Source organism: Triturus cristatus, chromosome 6 (assembly GCF_964204655.1).
Source record: "Triturus cristatus chromosome 6, aTriCri1.1, whole genome shotgun sequence".
NCBI lineage: Eukaryota > Metazoa > Chordata > Amphibia > Caudata > Salamandridae > Triturus > Triturus cristatus.
In genome coordinates this window covers 594,548,110-594,563,233 of record NC_140589.1, presented here as the reverse complement: position 1 = coordinate 594,563,233, position 15,124 = coordinate 594,548,110, and the positions used below count along the sequence as shown (strand labels likewise).

The window sequence follows — 15,124 nt, the reverse complement described above, 5'->3', positions numbered from 1 at the left end:
CTGCCGGCCGAAACGTTGCGTGGCCCCCAGCGACCAGAGACAGGTTTTCCACTGAGTGACTGACAATAAACCCGCGAAGCACGTACACATATCCACTGGGTCCGTCCACACCAATAGTACAGAATATCACAGAGTACATACTAGTACACATAATACAGAAGCAAGTGGCAGCCAAAACTGGGATCCAGACAGAGAACCTGCGTGTGAGGTGGCGCTGTCAGGAGCAGCATCAGTCAAGGGCGCGCAAATGGGGAGACTGACTGGCAGCAGCGGATTCGGAAACAGAGCATCAATGAAGTGACTTACCGGGGCCCCAGAGAGGAGTGTGCGACATCTCTCAGCTCCGCTAGGGTTCTGAGCAGGCAGCTTCAACTCTCCGAGGCGGGGGTCCGGGAAGGAGTGTGCGGGAGATAGAAGACCGACCCGGCCAGTGCACGCTCACTCCACCAGGGGTTAGACGCGCTGGGAGGGGGGGGGGGGAGGGAGGGGCGTGCCAGCGAGCGTGCAGCGCGTACCACACCGTGCCACTGCTGAGCAAGCGGGCAAAGAGCGAGCACAGATGGGCAGCACTGTATGTTATTTGCTGTGTGTATATATATAAATACATACATATATATATATGTACATATACACACACACATACGTGTGCGTGTGCAAGCACTGAGTTCTTGTTAATATTTCAAACAGTTTTTTCAGTTGCCACCTATCGCTGTATTAACAACTCGTTGAACATTCCGCCAGTCAGATGATCATGTGCAAACGCAACTTGGCTCCTGTCAATAGAGGTACTTTTTTTATTTTATAGATCAGGCTAAAGAGTACCGAGATGACGCCGCAGAATAAAAATGGAGCCCACTCTGTTCTAAAGCAGGGACAAAAATACCACGCTTTAAAAGTGGACTGACTGGGACTCACGTTTCCGTTAAACCCTGCCCCCACATTCATCATTCTATACTTGACTGACAGGACTCAGTTTTCGTGGACACATCTGGTGGAAAGTCTACCATGGAGGCGCGCAGACATCTGTTATATCAACCGCGCTCCGAGGACGCCGGTCCTGCCGCCTCCGCACAGACACAACAGCACACAGGAGACGGAGGCTGCGCGCATCGGAGCCACAGTGCATTTCACCAGTTAATACAGGGCGTGGGCAAACAAAAGCGGAAACGGTGGCTAACTTCACGTTGTGCTATAGAACATACTAATGAGCACCTCTGATGAGTCAGTCTAAAGTGATATTTTCTGTCTCTCAATAAATGCAACATTCAATCCACCCATGGACCTCGATTCACCAAAATGCCGGGGTCAGGGAAGTGAAATTACACACCCTTTGACCTTATTGGCATCAAAGGAAGTAATATTATATGACCTTTGACCCCAAATTTTCCCAGTAGTGATGTCACTTGACCCTAACCCCAGATGGTATCACAATAGTTGACATCTACATTATAACCGTGTCCTTAATGTTAAAATGCGACGCAAATGTTTCTTTTGGATTCATCTATATTAGGATGTTAGGCTGCTGACAAATCTTTGACAGTGGTGTGGGTGTAAGTAAGGGGTCAGTACTAGCCCTAAATTGTACTGGACAAAGGGAATAAATCAGAGCTCTTGTGACTGGGTTCGGGGGTAACTGGCTGTCCTCAGAAGAACATTTCGTAAAAACGTGTTAAATAGTGCATTTTAAAGGAAACTTATCACATAAAACTGCTATAAAGCCATGGTCTAGGAAAGGGCACTTGGTAAATAGATAAGTCCTTTCATGGCGTGCCAAGCCAATCAAACCTGATGTTCCGTAGGAGTTGACCCCCGTGTTTTAAAAATGTGCTGTGGGTGCTCCCTTATGCAAAAAAATAATCTCCTTAGTGCTAGGGCCGGCATTATGCCATAGGTGACCCCTATATGCCATGAGGACCCTCTTCTACCAAAAACGTACATATAATATGTCAATCGTGGACTTTTGCTAATAATGTTATCCATATACCATGTCAAAAAATCAGGTGGAGAGTGGATCACTAGTCCTGAAAAAACCAGGGTTAACAGTGTCAGTACCGTGTACCGATAAAAAACCCTCATTCACGTTTAACAGGTGGAATAAAGCGGTATATCTTGATTCTCCGCTCTATTGTTATCAACGTGACAGCATCATCATTGGGTTAATCATATGCTTCCTCCACCCGGAGGTTATCCCACTGGTTATTTCAGTAGTGATCTTAAAAATTGGTGATTGTGTATGGTGAAGTGACGTGAAGTGATATATTCTAAAAATCTCGTAAAGCCAGTGCGCACTTTTAATTAGACTGGGTTCGAGAAAGTTAAAAGGTCTTGTCGTGCACAAAAAAGACTAATTATGGTCTGATGCACTGCGGAGTATCCATAAAAAAGGTCGACATGTTTCAGCCCTTTATATTGCCCCTAAGGGTCAAGTGGGCTTTCTTCAGGACCTAGCAAAGTGAAGGGGGCCCTTATCTTAGTAGGGTCTCCAGTGAGTAGGTGGGATAATTATTCCACCTGTCTTCGTTCAATTTTGAACCTACATTGATAAAGAAAAAGGGGGTGGGGGGAGGGGGAAGTAAGAAAAGACGAACTTTGTTTAGTTTGTACATATGCTGTATTAATGCTAATAAAATAAAAGCATCACACGGTGCAACAACAAGAAAATGGCAATTCTTTAATAGTAGTCATTTCACTCTGTTATGATAAGTCAAAAAACCCTCATTTATGCAAGTACAAATCTGACAATACATCCATTTTGTCATATTAAAGCTACTATTTGCGAGTAATAGTGTCGTATTTATTTAGAAAATCATTATAAAAAAACACTCTAAATAATCGTGTGTCTATATTCTTTCATCATTTAAGTTTCAGATATGTAGCTGTTAGTGGAAAGTAGGAGTAACATTACACAGAAAATGTAAGGTACTGGATGAATCAAAGGATAGGGAGTACAAGTAGGAGTTCCCCATCCTTGCTTTTTAGAACAGCGGTAGCGTGAATGTATCAGTATCACTAGACACAATAGGTGGGCCTCATTCTATAATCTCTGGTGTGGGCCTCCGTGTAGAATGTGCTTTAGGGAATAGCGCGATATTGTGCTAGTCGGTATAGTCTATCTACGGACTTCAATATACGTGAAACAATCCTGATGTTGATGTAAGAGGGTTGTTCAAACAGGAGAGATTACGTGTTTGTAAAAACAGGGAGAGATTACGTGTTTGTAAAATGTCCCTTTTCCGTTCTGCCCATCTCAATTGGAGTACTAGTGCGCTATATTGCGCAAGTCAAAGAAGTGGTTTTAGGTACTCCCTTGTTTGTAAATTCAACGGTTACTGTTGAACGTTTCTAAGATGTATGTGATATATTTGTAGGAGTACTTCGTATGATAGCGCGATATTGTACAAGTCGATATGGTCTATCTACAGGCTTCACTGTACATAAAATAAATATTAAAGTCATTGTCAAAAAGATGTTTTAAGATGTATGTGAAACCGTGGATGAACTACAATACATTGCACTAAAACTCATAGCAACGGGTAGAATCTACTTAATGTGCACAATCATTCAAGTTTTAGCTGTACCTTGTATCCCAGGATTCGGGCTACATCGGGTGTTAGGGAGGCCGTCTCCGCTCTTGAAATAATAGGAAAGAACATTCATGAGGGGCACTGCTGGGTAATACGTTACCGTTTTTTGGCGGCGTCCTCGTGTTCTGTTCGTATACCTTTGTGGCAGGAGTGCACGTCTAGTGCTGACTCTACCTCTTGTGACCCGGTACTGATCCGGGTACAGCTTCATGTGGTTAAATGGAAAAATTCATGAAGATCGAAAGAGGACTGGCAGTTCACTACGAGTGACCACGTACTTTTAGTAATTAACCCCGTTCTTTTGGTGAAAATAAAGATTATTAATTGCTGTGAGCAATCGTAGATGGATATCAAAAAAGAGTTCTGCCTTGGAGAAGGGGTGAATTCAGAGATATATGTCGTATTTGTGTCATTAAATAAAATAAAATTGCACTGACAAATTTATTATTTAATGCTGAGCCACGGAATATTATCGTTCAGCCCATGTGTATGTTTTTGTAGACGATAGACCCATCTTTGCTCTTTTTCATAGAGTATGTGTTCTGCATTGTGATTTTTGGCCGCCAAGGTCTCAAGGATTATCCATTGTAAGTCGTTGACTGTATGTCCTTTCTCCAGGAAGTGACTGCTCATTTTAGTAGTATTCCTCTTACACTTGACATTACTCCTGTGTTCACAAAGTCTTTGTTTGAACTGGCGACAAGTCATTCCTATGTAGCGTAAACTGCAAGGACAGGTAATCATGTAGATTACATGAGTTGTGTTACAATTGGTGTGAGCTCTGATTGTCCACTTCAAGTTTGGCAATAGTTGTAAAGTTTTCGTTGCCGTTGTGAGATGGCAAACAGAACAAGAACCACATGGGAAGTGTCCAGTCACAGGTGTGTTGTTCCAAAGTCTTGGTAGAGCCTCTTTCCGAGGTTTAGCTGGCGGTCTAGTGTGTACTAGCATATCTTTTAGGTTTCTCGTTCTCTTGTTAGAAAACCTAGGTTTGGGCCATTTCAAAGATCCCGAGGTCAGGATTCGCCAGTTCTTATTGTTGGTTCTTTCTTTGTAGTGTCCAGAAGGATATCCTTCTGGACACTACAAAGAAAGAACCAACAAAAGACCCGGTTATCTGTGTCAGTACCTACAGTACGGTATCTAATGATGTTAAGAAAATCATCAATAAGAACTGGCCAATCCTGACCTCAGGATCTTTGAAATGGCCCAAACCTAGGTTTTCTAACAAGAGAACGAGAAACCTAAAAGATATGCTAGTCCACACTAGACCGCCAGCGAAACCTCGGAATGAGGCTCTACCAAGACTTTGGAACAACACACCTGTGACTGTACACTTCCCATGTGGTTCTTGTTCTGTTTGTCATCTCACAATGGCAATGAAAACTTTACAACTATTGCCAAACTTGAAGTGGACAACCAGAGATCACACCAATTGTAACACAACTCAAGTAATTTACATGATTACCTGTCCTTGCAGTTTATGCTACATAGGAATGAATTGTCGCAAGGTCAAACAAAGACTTGGAGAACACAGGAGTAATGTCAAGTGTAAGAGGAATACTAATAAAATGAGCAGTCACTTCCTGGAGAAAGGACATACAGTCAACGACCTACAATGGATAATCCTTGAGACCTTGGCGGCCAAAAATCACAATGCAGAACACATACTCTATGAAAAAGAGCAAAGATGGGTGTATCGTCTACAAACACATACACATGGGCTGAACGATAATATTCCGTGGCTCAGCATTAAATAATAAATTTGTCAGTGCAATTTTATTTTATTTAATGACACAAATACGACATATATCTCTGAATTTACCCCTTCTCCAAGGCAGAACTCCTTTTTGATATCCATCTACGATGGCTCACAGCAATTAATAATCTTTATTTTCACCAAAAGAACGGGGTTAATTACTAAAAGTACGTGGTCACTCGTAGTGAACTGCCAGTCCTCTTTCGATCTTCATGAATTTTTCCATTTAACCACATGAAGCTGTACCCGGATCAGTACCGGGTCACAAGAGGTAGAGCCAGCACTAGACGTGCACTCCTGCCACAAAGGTATACGAACAGAACACGAGGACGCCGCCAAAAAACCGTAATGTATTACCCAGCAGTGCCCCTCATGAATGTTATTTCCTATTATTTCAAGAGCGGAGACGGCCTCCCTAACTCCCGATGTAGCCCGAATCCTGGGATACAAGGTGCAGCTAAAACTTGAATGATTGTGCACATTAAGTAGATTCTACCCGTTGCTACGAGTTTTGGCGCAATGTATTGTAGTTCCTCCACGGTTTTACATACATCTTAAAACATCTTTTTAACAATGACTTTAATATTTATTTTATGTACTGTGAAGCCTGTAGATAGACCATATCGACTTGTACAATATCGCGCTATCATACGAATTACTCCTACAAATATATCACATACATCTTAGAAACGTTCAACAGTAACCGTTGAATTTACAAACAAGGGAGTACGTAAAACCACTTCTTTGACTTGCACAATATAGCGCACTAGTACTCCAATTGAGATGGGCAGAACGGAAAAGGGACATTTTACAAACACGTAATCTCTCCCTGTTTTTACAAACACGTAATCTCTCCTGTTTGAACATCCTTCTTACATCAACATCAGGATTTGTTTCACGTATATTGAAGTCCGTAGATAGACTATACCGACTAGCACAATATCGCGCTATTCCCTAAAGCACATTCTACACGGAGGCCCACACCAGAGATTATAGAATGAGGCCCACCTATTGTGTCTAGTGATACTGATACATTCACGCTACCACTGTTCTAAAAAGCAAGGATGGTTTTTTTGATAATGATTTTCTAAATAAATACAAAACTATTACTCGCAAATAGTAGCTTTAATATGACAAAATGGATGTATTGTCAGATTTGTACTTGCATAAATGAGGGTTTTTTGACTTATCATAACAGAGTGAAATGACTACTGTTAAAGAATTGCCATTTTCTAGTTGTTGCACCGTTTGATGCTTTTATTTTATTAGCATTAATACAGCATATGTACAAACTAAACAAAGTTAGTCTTTTGTTACTTCCCCCTTCCCCCACCCCCTTTTTCTTTATCAATGTAGGTTCAAAATGAACGAGGACAGGTGGAATAATTATCCCACCTACTCACTGGAGACCCTACTAAGATAAGGGCCCCCTTCACTTTGCAAGGTCCTGAAGAAAGCCCACTTGACCCTTAGGGGCAATATAAAGGGCTGAAACATGTTGACCTTTTTTATGGATACTCCACAGTGCATCAGACCATAATTAGTCTTTTTTGTGCACGACAAGACCTTTTAACTTTCTCGAACCCAGTCTAATTAAAAGTGCGCACTGGCTTTACGAGATTTTTAGAATATATCACTTCACATCACTTCACCATACACAATCACCAATTTTTAAGATCACTACTGAAATAATCAGTGGGAGAACCTCCGGGTGGAGAAAGCATATGATTAACCCAATGATGATGCTGTCATGTTGATAACAACAGAGCGGAGAATCAAGATATACCGCTTTATTCCACCTGTTAAACGTGAATGAGGGTTTTTTATCGGTACACGGTACTGACACTGTTAACCCTATTTTTTTCAGGACTAGTGATCCACTCTCCACCTGATTTTTTGACATTTGAGAAAAGAAGCTGAGTGGGTCACATGCTCTTCTTTCTCCCTCCCATTTGATTATAACTGATCCATATACCATGGACATGTTTGTTCCCGCCTATATGTTTTTTGTTTTTTGTTTCGTTTTTTTAGTAAACTTTATTTTCAAGTATTTCACATGTAGTAACATAATATACTCAATGATACACCGTCATATGACACAGCACAATACGAATAAGAATAGTGATCAAAGTCAGCACAGGTTAGCAAATTAACGCCAGTGATACACAGGCATCAGTATGGGGCATATTATCAAGCCAGGCGATAAAATTATCGCTGCTTAAGCGGCTGAAAACTGCCGCTATAACGGCGATAATGGGCTTGATAATATGCTCGATGGAATTCCGATTGAAGCTCAGGTTAGATGTCCTTCACATCACATCAAAAGCAGCCTCACAAGCACATCTCCACTTTCTCATTCCTGCTAATTTACACTCACCAACTCACATTCATTTTCACCTACTGACTCTTAATCATTCTCACTTACTTGTACTCATTCATCTTCATTCTTTTTCACTCACTCACACATTGTTACTCATTTTTACATTGATTAACACACACCTACTTTACTCTGACTTCCACTCACTCCCACTCCATCATTCTCACTCACCCTAACTCACTCATTCTTACTGACATTTAATCTCATTTATTGTTACTCCTATTAACATTTTCACTCACACACATGCTCACCTACACAAATAATTACAGAAAAACACTCTCTCTCCAACAAACAGACTCTCACCTGCAAGCATGCACACAACGCACATTTAAAAAAATGTTTTACTTATCAGATGCTTCAGTATTTATTACGCTATGTGTGAATAATATACAATTATTTACTGTTAGCGTAATTAAAAATGTCCAAAAAACAAGGAGGACAGAGCCCAGTGGCATTGCTAGACCTCTGGCTCCTGTGTCGGTCCCCACATTTGCTACCTGCCGGTGGCCACATGTAAGAGCGGGGGTGGTGGTGTGTAGGTGATGCCTACATTTGCATCCCCAAAACTCGTGCCACCCCGCCCCCACTTGCTACCTATGCCACTGACAAAGCCGCCCCCGTTTTCTTGGCACTCATTTTGCCACCAGGCCAGAAGTCACTAATGTAGTGGCGGCTCCTCCGGTAAGGTGGAGGTGCGTTGCCCCACTGCTTTTAAGCAGTGTAACTAAAAGAAATTTAAAATTACAATAACTCAATGTTATTATAATTTTATTTCTCCTGATGCTTTGCAGGCAGGGATGCTCTGTTCTCTGAGCAGGACAGGGAAGGAGTGGTTTGCCACCTACAAGTGCGCATGAATGTTTAGCCTGCCCTCTCTTGCGCACTTTGCATGTTCTCCACGCAGGTTGCATTACAGCCTGGGTGGAGAACATGCCCTGGCCCTCAGTCCACGTCTGAGCGCCGAACCACTGTGCTCAGACCAATCACAATGCTGCATAGCAGTGTTGTGATTGGTCAGGGAAGCCTGGGTGTGTCCTGGGTGCTTCCTGTATCCTGAGTCCGACAAGAGGAGAGATGCGGCGATAAGGTACGTTTTTTTTGTAATTATCATTTTACATTCTGCCCCCGCCAGTTATGGCCCCCGTCTCGCCACCCCCAATACATGCCAGCCACCACTAAACAAAGGTGACAGGGGTCGCAGGAAGCAAGCCAGGTGTCGCAGCTGTGACCCCTGGTGATCCCTAAATGGTGTCCATGAATCCAATGCCAGCAGTAAACTCTCACAGATTGCAGGGGCATATTTACAACGAAGTGGTGTAGCATGGCGTTAGCCTCCTTGGCTTAATGCCACGCTCTGCCACTTCTGAAACGCAAGGCTGCACCATATTTACAACAATATGATGCAGCCCTGAGTTTCCTCCTGTGCTGGTGCTAAATTTAGCAGTCTAGCACCAATGCAGGCACCCTTGCACCATAGTGCAAGGGTGCCTTCTTTGAGGGGAAGATTATTTATGTGCAGGAAGGTGTCCCTTCCTGCAAATAAACAATCTTTAAATGGCGTTTTGTCACTTCTATGTGTGCTGCTTAATGCAGCACACAGAAGTTACAAAATGTCATTTTAAAAAAAAGATTGTTTTATGTGCAGGAAGGTGACTCTTCCTGCACATAAAACAATCAATGGCCTGTTGCTGTTTCTCTGTGTGCTGTACAATGCAGCACACATGGAAACAGCAAAAACAAGGAGAAATAAAGCATTTCTCCTCGTTTCGCTTGTTTAAGACCAGGTTGTCTTAATTTTGGCGCTGCCTCCTATTTACGCTGCCCTTGTAAATAGGGGGCAGTTTCAAAATCAATGGGTGTTGCAGTGGGATGCCCACTGAAACACCCATTGCCCTCCCCTTGTACGCTAAGTGTTAACAAGGCAGCGTTAAGCCACATTTAGTGGCTTAACGCTGACTTGTAAATAAGGCAAAGCCCCTATCGCCACAGGAACGTCACTATAAGTAATGTTCCTGTGGTGATAAATATGCCGCAGTGTTTTCTGACAGAATGACTGGCTCTGGTGCTAAAAGTAAATGCCAGAGGGCAGGTCTTCTAATGCAAACTTGAAGTACATTCGAAAACAAAGATGAGTAGGAAAAGCGACTTGTAATGATTACACTAGAGTTCCTTTTGTGTTAAGAAAAACCTGCAATGAGTCAGAGAGAGAGAGGAGGGGGGAGGGAGAGAGAGAGAGAGTGGAGGCAGGGATGAGGAGTGTGAATTTGTTACCACATGATTACAGGGATCGTTTTCAAACTGTCATTCTGCTCATCTACAGCAGCGATGAAGTGATAGGACACAGCAAGTTCCTTTCCCTGGGGGTAACCTATTTCGAAATGTCATTAGATCAGCAATAAACACTATTTTTGAAAACACAACACACTGAAGTAAAACAAAGTTGAAGTGAATGCAAGAGGAAGGCCACGAGAAAGGACTCAGGGGAGGCACTGAGGTAAAAGCGTTTCAGCTCCACGGTAAGATGTTTCAGTGCTGGCGAGCAGCTCTGCAAGGCAAGGACTGGGGGCTTGCACCTTCTCAGGATCTGTGAGGGGTTTTCGGCCTTGTAGCGGAGGAGGTGATGCACATCTGCAGACACGTTTATTTAGTTACTAGGCGCAAGTCTGGGTCTAAAACTACAGTACAGCTTGCATATTAACAATCCCAAATTGGCAAACTAATACAAAGATAATCTAAAATATCTGGAGCAATATATACCAATGTAGGAAGCTGACTCCATATAGTGTACTAAAAAGAGGTACACTGCGCAGAGACTCCAGTGAGTCCCAAATTGGTTTACAGAGGCTTAAGTAGATAATAATCGGGATTACTACACTTGATGCTTACCAATCGGTGACCTCACTGCCTCACTGCTGCGGCCGGAGCCGCAAAAACATTTCCTTTCGGCGCGGCGCTGCCGCGAGTCCCTCACTGCTGCGGCCGGAGCCGCAAAACATCTCCTTTTGGCGCGGCGCTGCCGCGAGTGCCTCACTGCTGTGGCCAGAGCCGCAAAACATTTCGTTTTGGCGCGGCGCTGCCACGAGTGCCTCACTGTTGCGGCCGGAGCCGCAAAAACATTTCCTTTTTGGCGCGGTGCTGCCAGTACTTCACTGCTGCGGTTGGAGCCGCTTCCCTTTGTTCTCCACACCGTGCCGGCTCCTGGGCCTCTGAGTTGAACGCCTTCCTTCGTTCACCTCTGCTGCTGCAGGATCCCGTCCACGTGCTGTCTCCGGGCGCCTTTGTTTGGAGATTGTTAGTAACGGAGAGCCCGTTTGAACAGAGTATCCCTATCGCCCTGAGGCCCGGCCGTGGAAGAACTCCGGAAGGGCTGGCCTGCCCTCCGTGCACCGCTGCAGGAAGCACCCCGGACTGGAGTGTTCTCGGCCGATGCCCACCTCGTCCTCGCCTTGCCCTCCTCCCCAGGTAAAAAAGTCCAACGCTGTGGGTTGAGCTGGCTAGCTAGGGGTTGCGTGGGGCAGGCTGTTGGGCCGACTACCCTCGGTGGGACTGCCGGAGGCTGCATAGGGCAACATCCAGGGAGTGGGGGTGTGCCCAGAAGAACTTGACTTCCCTTGACTTCCCTTCCCGGCTGCATTCTGGTTCAAACACAGCGGGACTAATTCTGGTGCCGGTTTGTCTCCTTTGGCTGCCGTATCCTGACTGTGAGCATGGTAAAGGCACATTAGTGCAGAAGTTTAACCCCTGTCGCACCCGGACCATTTTGCTAGTCTCTGCGGTTGTAACCCACTTCACTGAGCACTAGAACTGACTGCCACTGTAGAGCAAGGGGGAGAGACTGACTGACTTTGCGGGACTGCGAGGACCAGCGTGCAGTGCGGTGTTCGATTTACTGCAGCTAGTCCTCTTCCCGCCCCTATCCCCTCGTCTTAACCTCTACCTGAACCGGGACGTGCCCAGGCCGGGCTGGGCCATCTTATTTGATTTTTAGTTTTAATATTGTTTTAATATTGCACGGTGTTAATATATTATTATTTGCGCGGGGCAAAGGCCGGGGCGTTTAAGGCCGTTTAAGGCCGTTCAAGGAAGGCAGAGGACGGCCCTGGCCCTGAACCCCTGTATCCTCGCCCTTCATCCGTTGGCAAGGTAGGCGGAACTGTGATTTCCATCTCTTCTATAAACACATAGTGTCCACCTCCTAGCCCTATCATCTACCGCTTTTGAGAGGCCCCTTCTTGCATCTGACCCAGCACCACAGATGTCAACTATGCGCAATAGAACTAGAAGCTGTACTAAAAAAGCCATGGCGGTAGCACAAGTGACTGGACCTATAGATCTTTTTATTTCACGGGTGAATGAGACCATCGATAAAAGTATTATATTGCTGGAAAAAAGAGTTTCCTTGGACCTCATGAACGCTAAGCGCTCTTCCTTGGGCTCTCTTGCAAACGCAAATTCACCCTCCCAGCAAGCTTTGATCAATTGTTCCTTACCACTACCCTTGACCACCGCCGGCGAATTCACAGTTCCGAACGTTGTCGATTTGTCAGTCACCCAATCTGACTCGGATCCATCTTATGTTGATCTTGAGGCTACCCCAGATCTAGAAGTCTGCCAGACATCTGAAAAGACAAAGCCAAGCCTAGATGGGCAAATGGACAAAGGAACACTTTCTGTACCTATCGACACTGGGGGCAGGGTTACTATTCCTACAAAGGTGGCGTCCAAGACCAAGTCTAAGGAAAAACCTAAAGCTAAAGCAAGGAATCACAACTTGATATCGCCTACCCCGCACCTGGCGTCAGGCATACCCTGCTGGGTTGAAAACATGGTAACAGATCTTAAACTGGACCTTGATGCCACAATAGCAGCGCAAATAAAGCCTTTAATCTCCAAACTTGACAGACTCACGTCGCTAATAACTTCGAAATGGCCTAATAAGATGAATGGGCCTGGGTCTATTCAGTCACAAGGGATTAAAGAAACGCTTCCCAAACCTTCACCTTGCGTCAAGCCCCCTAAAGATGCATCTAACAAGGCAAAAATACCATCAGTTACCAAGGATCCAGCTGTATTACACCTGTCCCAAACAGGGAATACTTCTGCTCAATCCCCACCCCTATCTACTCCGAAGGCGGTGGGTCCAACTTCGGCTTTGCAACAATCTGCTGGTGGAAATAAAACTACCAACTTACAAGCAAAAGATCTCACAGGAAAGTCTACTAACCCTGCAGCTCCTCATTCTACAAACAAGCCCGAAGGCTCTAAGCCAAAGCAGGCGCGCTTCAAGTCAATTAGCCTGCCACCGGAAGTCTCTCCTTTTGTGGTTGTGCTGACAGCCGTTCCCCCACTGAAGGAGGGAGTAAAAGAAACCTTTGTAGAGCTAAAAAACAAATGTGCTCAGTGGCTTCAACTACACAAACCTTTACCTAGCAATATGAGTGGTGAAATTCTTACAGTGCGTAGAGGGGACTGGGTGGGCAGGAGTAAGAAAACAATAGCAGGGGATGTAATTACAATTAACTTTAGGGATATAGGGGCAGCCAGCTACATATGCAATACACCCAATAGTGGTCCTGCTACCCAAATCAATCCACTCCCTTTGTCTTATTTCCTTCCCATGCCGCCAAGACTAAATCCCCATCGGCCTACTTTTCCAACTAACAGAAGGTCTGTGTATCCCCCGCAACATACCACTAAACACTGGCAACAATCACCACAATTCTCATCTTTATTCCCACATCATGCTAGTCTTCAGTGGCAACAACCTTTTCAACATCTACCACCCCTATATCAGGCTGCTCAGCAGTGGCAGCAACCCCTTCAGCCTCCACAATTCGCTAATCATCATTTGCAACAGCCATGGCAGGACTTGCCCCCTTCTTTCGACCCCTCGTATTCACAATTTGCTCATCCAAATAGATACTGTGTGCTAGATGAGGTAGACTGACTCAACTTCATGGAAGGTCCAGATATAAATCTTACTATCACCGATAACGATATGGAGGATGTTCCGCCAGCCACATCTCTCCCTATATGTTCCGAATCCCCAACAGAGGCACCCCTAATACCACTTGCCCACATATTTACTAGGGACAGTGTAGACCCACCAAATCCTAAAATTATTACCATCCCCGACGGTGATCCAACACATGGCGAGATAAAAATTCTTAGTTGGAACCTTGCGGGGATCTCTAGAAAATTAGGCCTCCCGGAGTGGAACGTCCTGATTGACGCCCACAAGATTTGTGTATTCCAAGAGACCTGGATCACTGAGCCACTGCACCGTGTCGGGTTTGTCACATTTTATACACCAGCTGTAAAACCTAAGGCAGGGAAGGGGCGGCCATCAGGGGGGCTTATCATCTGGGTAAGCATTTCGCTTAACTGTCGGATAACCATAAAAAAGGCAGGAAACCCAGACATCCTTGGTATCTCTCTATCGGGCCAACGTGGGGGACTACTTGTAGATCTCTACGATGTCTACGTTAGAGGCTCCAAAAATGGGTGCATCTCACCAACAGTAGCGGAACTTGAGGCCCAATTAGGGGACCATAACGAACCTGGCCATATCATAATAGCAGGAGATTTCAACTGCACATACGAGCCACTCCCCCTAGAAGGAATACCCGATTTAGGAGAAGAGGACAGTAGGTGGGGTATTCCCATCCTCTCTATCCCACCCATTAAGCGCTGGACTCGCAGTGCAATACAGCTTAACGCACTTACATTAGAGTTTGGATTAAGAGCAGCCAATGGCCGCACATGTTCTGATCAGATCGGTGCCCCAACGTTCAAGAGAGTTGGTCACACCACAAGGATAGACTATATTCTGCTGGACCGGGGGCTCTGGAGTTCGGTCATCGATATGGTTGTTATTCCTACCATAGAGAGTGATCATAACTCACTTTCCCTAACCCTAATGAATTTTTGGTCTACCAGAGCGCCGCTAGCACCACCGAGCTGTCCACAGGAGATTACTGTCTCCTCTTGTGGAAGACGCCTTAAGTGGAATAAGATCTTGTGTAATACTAATAAATTGTCCACTATTGAAGAGGTGATTAATGGCACACAAGATGTAATCAGCTCCATAGATTTATTTATGGCAGCAGATAAGGTAACAACTATCTACGAAGTAGCCATAAAAACTATAGGGGACCTTTTCTGGGTAAAAGGGATTATAGGGAAAATCAAACCTCTAACCAAACCCAAAGGCAGACACGACTGGTATTCTGCATCATGCAGAAAGGCCAAGACATGTCTAATTGAGGCAGTTAAAGGGAAGTCCCCCTTATCAATTCAAATAGCTAGAAGGGAATATAAAAAGGTCTTGTGGTTGGCCAAAAGGGAGTGGGAAGATGCCTACTGGTTAACCCTTAAAGAAGCCAGCCTGAAAAAAGACTCTAA

At 44.7% G+C, this 15,124-nt stretch overlaps 1 protein-coding gene across 1 annotated transcript in view; it reads right to left on the bottom strand.

The window, feature by feature from the left end:
- Positions 1 to 423, bottom strand: part of MRAP2 (melanocortin 2 receptor accessory protein 2) — an 899,706-nt gene extending 899,283 nt beyond the window's left edge. Inside the window, exon 1 of the mRNA XM_085611037.1 lies at positions 307 to 423. The gene's annotated coding sequence lies outside the window, so the exon portion shown is untranslated. The remainder of the gene's footprint in view (positions 1 to 306) is intronic.
- Between the last annotated feature and the right edge of the window lie 14,701 nt (positions 424 to 15,124).